The following is a 5,639-nucleotide window of genomic DNA, read 5'->3' on the forward strand; positions in this document are numbered from 1 at the left end:
GCTGGCTGCTCTGTCTCAGCTCTGCTTAGCTCTGCCCAGCTCTGGGTCACACTCTCTTCTTGCTCCATTCTCCCTGCTGCACCAGTTGCTCAAACTCCTCCCACCATCTCTTCCATGGGACATAAGGTCTGGGATAATTTCAAGTTCAAAGAATGTCATATGGGCCTATTAAAGGGCAGAGAAGAATTTCAAATACCCTTAACATTACAGCGTCAGACCATTGACCTTTATCCCAAATAAATACAATTATAAAGGTATTTCTTCAATTTCTGGCAAAACCTGGGAATGCCAGAATGACCTCTTTTTTCCATGCCAAGAAACACTCTACTCCATCACTCATTCCAGCTGGGATCCATACTTTAAAATGCACTTTTGCAATTGATTGTCCACTTTCCTCAAGATACTTCTTCTTAAACTGCTCTACTATATACCACAGTCTTCCTCCCTGCTGAGAAGGTCTAGCCACCCTTAAATATATCATGCCCAAATTATTCCTATTTCCAGAGAACCACTCTACAAAAATTTTTCTCTCATTAAGTTTGTCACTCCACCAATAGCAGAAGCTCAACTTCCTGACAGAGGAGCTCTGTTGGTGAACATATGTTCCCTGAGCAGTGAACATTTGGTCTACTGGGTGAGTCTTTTGTGAACTTCTTGGCAGAGTTATCCATGGACCTACAGCATACTGGAAGGTTCATTACCAGGCTCCAAATGCAGATGATTTCACTTGCCATCAGGGTACTGATAAAGCTCTGGGTGTTGGACACCCTAACTGTGAGCCAGGAGAGGCATATCGCCTAATTTGGAAAGAATGTTGTTGCTAGCCCAACTACACCTCCCTAGTATAGGAGTAACTTAGTGCTCTAAGAAGGCAAGGAAAATTTACAGAATAGGGGCCAAATCATTCTGAAGCAGGTTTCCCTATCTAATTCTTTTGACTAATTCTCCAGGTTTATTGGAAACTTTGACAATATTCTTCCCTCGGCCCTCATTGTTCTGACATTTCTACTTTTGATTTGCCTGGTCATCCATCTTGGCATTCATCTTGTATCTCACCTATTCACTCTTGCTTTTTATCACATTGTAAGTGGATGCCCCATCTCCTTCTGAAGGGCCCTCACAGCCTTTGACCAAAAGGAGGGAATGTCAGGGGATTTTGATTCTCACATTAATTTACATGATATGTTGTAATGATCATACTATCTAGATAGGTTTTGAACTCCCATATTTCCCAGGAGATTCGGACTTGGGAGCCATAGCTACAATCAACAGAGTACACCACAAAGTGATCAACCAAGGACTCCTGACATGCTAACAATTCACAAATTCCAGAGTTTGTAAATTCCAAGTGAACTAAACTGGAGGTTAATGCCCTCCTGTTCCCATTATGCTAATTTTGTGTTTTTTTTTCCCCACTGTGAATAAACCCAAGACACAACTACCCTTAAGCCTTGAGACAATCAACTTAAGAACTATGCCCACAGGACTCAAGTACCTGTATTTTCCCTAAAATGCCTATGTGTGGGGTGCTGAAAATGTAAACTTTTCAGGACCTAAGAACAATTTCATTGTGTTCCACTCCTTTATAGATTCCTGAGGTCCATAAACCTTGTTTTTGCACACCTAGAGAAGCCCCTCTCTTGAGGGAGACTTCCATAGACAAACTTGCCTTATTCACTCTGAAATTAATTAAACCATTATTTGATTCCTCACACACCTGCCTCTACCCTGCTCTCTTCAGCTCTGGATATTCTCAGGTTAGAGATTGTACAAGGCTGTATTATATTTAAATTTCCTTTCCCATATTAAGTTTTTTGAATGCTGTCTCCACCATTAGATGATGAGCTCCTTTAAAGCAGAGTTTGTTCATTTTTGGTTTTGTTTTGCTTTCTTTCTTTGTTTTTGCCTTTCTCTATATCTAAATGCTAAACACAGTGTTGGACAAAGAGTAGGCACTTACCAAATGCTTGTTGACTGAAGGAGAGTGACTGGTGAGATCATCAGATTTTCTCAGAATTCTATCTCAATTCAGAAAAATAGGAAAAGAGAAAAAAATCACACTATTCCAAGTAAATGATTAAAGGTTATACAGGAGGGTGAAGAACTCAACATATACTTAATGATATCCTTCAAGTACTATGAATTTTAAAGGGGCTCAAAATATGTGGATGGTCTCCATCAAGCCTTAAGCAAAGCAAATTTTGGGGACTCAAGAATATTCCAGAAAGTCCAAGTCAGGGCTATGCAACCACAGAATAATATGGAATCAGTCAAGAACCAAGAAATTCAGGACTGTAATCTGTTCTTATCTATAACCCAGTATTATGAAAGATGAGTGAAACTAAACACGATAAAGAAAACAGGAGTCAATGTTTAATGACTGATGTATTTTTTAATATTTTATAGAAAGTGATGGAGAAGATCCAAAATTATGTACTGTTCTAATATATGGGTCCACATGAGGATGTGAAGGGTGTCTCTCGAATGTACATTTTCCTTTCCGTGCACTGAAACAAGAAAGGGAGAAGGTTATAGGAGATGAACTGGGCTTGATTTGGTCTCTGGGCTAACAGCAATGGCAATGGCAATGCAATGACAAAGTCATATAATATCGCAATTTTGAAAAGCAAGCAAAAAATATTTGGAGAGAGACACTGGGCAGTAGGATAAAGGAAAGGGGGAAAAGAATAGTTTATATTTTCCTCCCTCTCTCTCCTTCTCTCTCTCTCTCCTTCCCTCCCTCCCTGCTTTCCTCTTATACTGCTGTCTCCATCTGCCTCTCACTATGATTTTCTCCATATATCTTTCTCTTTCTCTGTCCCTATGTAGGACAATGGGGCAGAAAGAAGAAGCAAAGGTCTGCAAACAATTTGGAGAAAAGAAAAGTGAAAAAGAAACAGATTAATGCAATAGGGAAAGAGCTCAAAAGATATTTTGGGATTTATATGATATGAGCTAACAATCAGTACATATTCACAAATGGACATTGGCTCACTGAGAAGATAAATGAAGTACTGTGGTGGTGGAGAAAGCTGCTTACCTCCTTACTGGTGACCTGGATGACCTAGACGGCCTCCCTGCTGTCCACCTTGAGGTCCTCCCTGCTGACCAACTGGATGGCCTCCCTGCTGTCCACCTTGAGGGCCTCACTGCTGGCCACCTTGAGGACTTCCTTACTCTCCACCTTGAGGGCCTCCTTGCTGTCCACCTTGAGGACCTCCTTGTGGGCCACCTGGTTGACCTCCTGGGGCTGAACCTCCTGATTTGTCATCTTCAGGGGGACCTTGAGGTCCAGGTTTTTGGTTACCACCTTCTTGATTGCCAGAGTCGTCTTCATCGTGCTGGGAGTTGTTTGCTGCTTGTACACCTTCTGTATTTTGTTGCTCTAAGAAGAGACAGCATAGGTATAGAAAAGTCAGGTGCAGGAAAAAACAAACAGTATGTTTTGTGCCGCAGGCTAGTTTCCAAAGGATGGAGACCTAGTTACCTTCTCTGAAGTTGTGAATAAGGGTGACCTGGGATTATTACGTGGATAATTAAGGATAACCTCAGAGATCCTTGCTGGTCCCAGGCTCCAGGTAAGCCCACATGAGAGGATGTGATGGAATATCATATTAGTTTTTGCCAAGGAACAGGCCTAACCTAGACTCATATCATGACAGCAGTAGAAGACATTGGCAGCTTCTGCTAGCAAAAGTATGAGCTATTCCTCTCTATGTGTCTTAGTGCCGTGTGCTTCTTATAACAGTATCCCCTGTTTTGTGGATGATCTCAGGTTCTCTCTCTATGGATTCCTCTTACATATTATAAATTTCCACTCATATATGAAGAGTGTATATGAAAGAAATCAATTCAAGGTTCATGCTACTGCTGAAGTGTTTACTTCACATCACTTTTCCCTTTCTTATGAACTATGTCCATCAGTCAATACTTAATAAGTGCTCAAAATGTGCCAGGAGCTATGAAAGATTCATGCAGAGTAACACTCCTCAGTGTGACCTCTTGGCCTATGGATTAAAGGATATTCTGTCCCATGAAATTCCTACTTCATGGGACAATTAAATTATACTCTAGAGTGAGCAGGGTCCTATGCATGAGGGTAGAAAAGAATGAAGTTGGGGAATGAGGAAATACAGGAAAGAGAAGGAAAGATTGGATTTAAATGTTTGTGGTCTCCCGCAGAAAGATTTGTTATGGTTACAAATACAACTATTAATGATCTCTTACATTTTAGTTATTTAAGAGCCCGAAAATAAAGAAATTGCAGTTCCGAGATTTATTTTAACATAGGAGAAAGGTAGTGAGACAAGAAATCAAGATAGATTTCTAACAGGAGATGAAAGAAACAGAAATTTAACAGAAGCTAGGAATTCTAAGCAGCAGAGATGAGCAGCAAATGTGGATCAAAGGAATGTTGTATAAGGGGAATAATTGCCAGGAACATAGATGAATGAAGAAGAGAATGAATAGAGTTTAAAGAACTCATTGACTGTGACTTGTCACCCAGGGAAGAAAATACCACCTCCTATTTACCTACATCTAGGAACAGAAAAGTGCCTGAATAACTGAAGATAGCACCCTTCAAATGACTTCACTTGAATTAGACCCTGACCTCCACCCCCAACAACTTCCAGACATGACCATAGATTCTCTGTGTCCTCCACTAACTGTCATCTGTGTACTGAGCTGAGCTCAGACCCAACAGGGCAACTGAGAAACAGAGAAGGATCCACTTGGTAGCAACCATGGTGTCGACATTACCTGTGCTGCAGGGCCTGAAGGCACCTGCTGTTATAAGGACCTGAGAGAACAATGTGCCCTTTGAAAGGTCACACCCAGTCCCTTCCCTGAAGGCATTGCTTATGTCCAGATCACTCCCATACCTAAGTTTTGGTTGGATTGAGTTTGAGATGTTGCAAAATCTCTTGACCAAAAAATCACCAAATACAAGTTAGCCAAAGTCTTTGAGGCCACTTTGCCTGGAAATACCACGTGTAATGCTGTGACTGTAGTAATGTGTAGTCTTCCACCTTGTGATTCCCCTCCCATATGGAAACCTGCAATCCTTTAGGGTATTTTGATATCCTGTGTTACAAAACTCATTTAAATGTCAATGACTCAGAAACCTTCACTAAGCTTTCTTCCAGTGCCAGGAATGAGCCAGCAAGGTCAATATACAATGGAAGGATACAATAACTTAAATGAAAAGACTAGATACAATAACTGTACAGGCAAGCACCTGCCCCAATTCCTCCTGTTACAAGCTACACAAGCATCATCAGCTGTGCTCTTTGGTCACCTGCGGACGCCAGCCTTTATGGGACCAAGTTACCATTCCTCTCTCCATCATCCTTCTTCCCCATCATCTTAAATTATATTTCCCAAAACTTAGCTAAATTAAGTTTTCAATAAATGTTTGATGTTCAGAACATATTTTTTCCCAGAACTACTGTGTCCCTCCCTCTTTCTTTCAAATATTCTGCTTACCAAATTTCTATCATGAACTACTGATGTGGTTTTCCCTCTGTTTTTTTTTTACATCCTGTATCCAATTCACTAAGCCCATTACCTGCCCAGACTCATGGGCTCATAGTAACTAGTTCATGGACTTAGAGAGGGAGGGGATTTTAGGGGCCATA

Source organism: Petaurus breviceps, unplaced genomic scaffold, assembly GCF_028583685.1.
Source record: "Petaurus breviceps papuanus isolate PSGF00001 unplaced genomic scaffold, PetGlider_PUasm1.0 90743, whole genome shotgun sequence".
Classification (NCBI taxonomy): domain Eukaryota; kingdom Metazoa; phylum Chordata; class Mammalia; order Diprotodontia; family Petauridae; genus Petaurus; species Petaurus breviceps.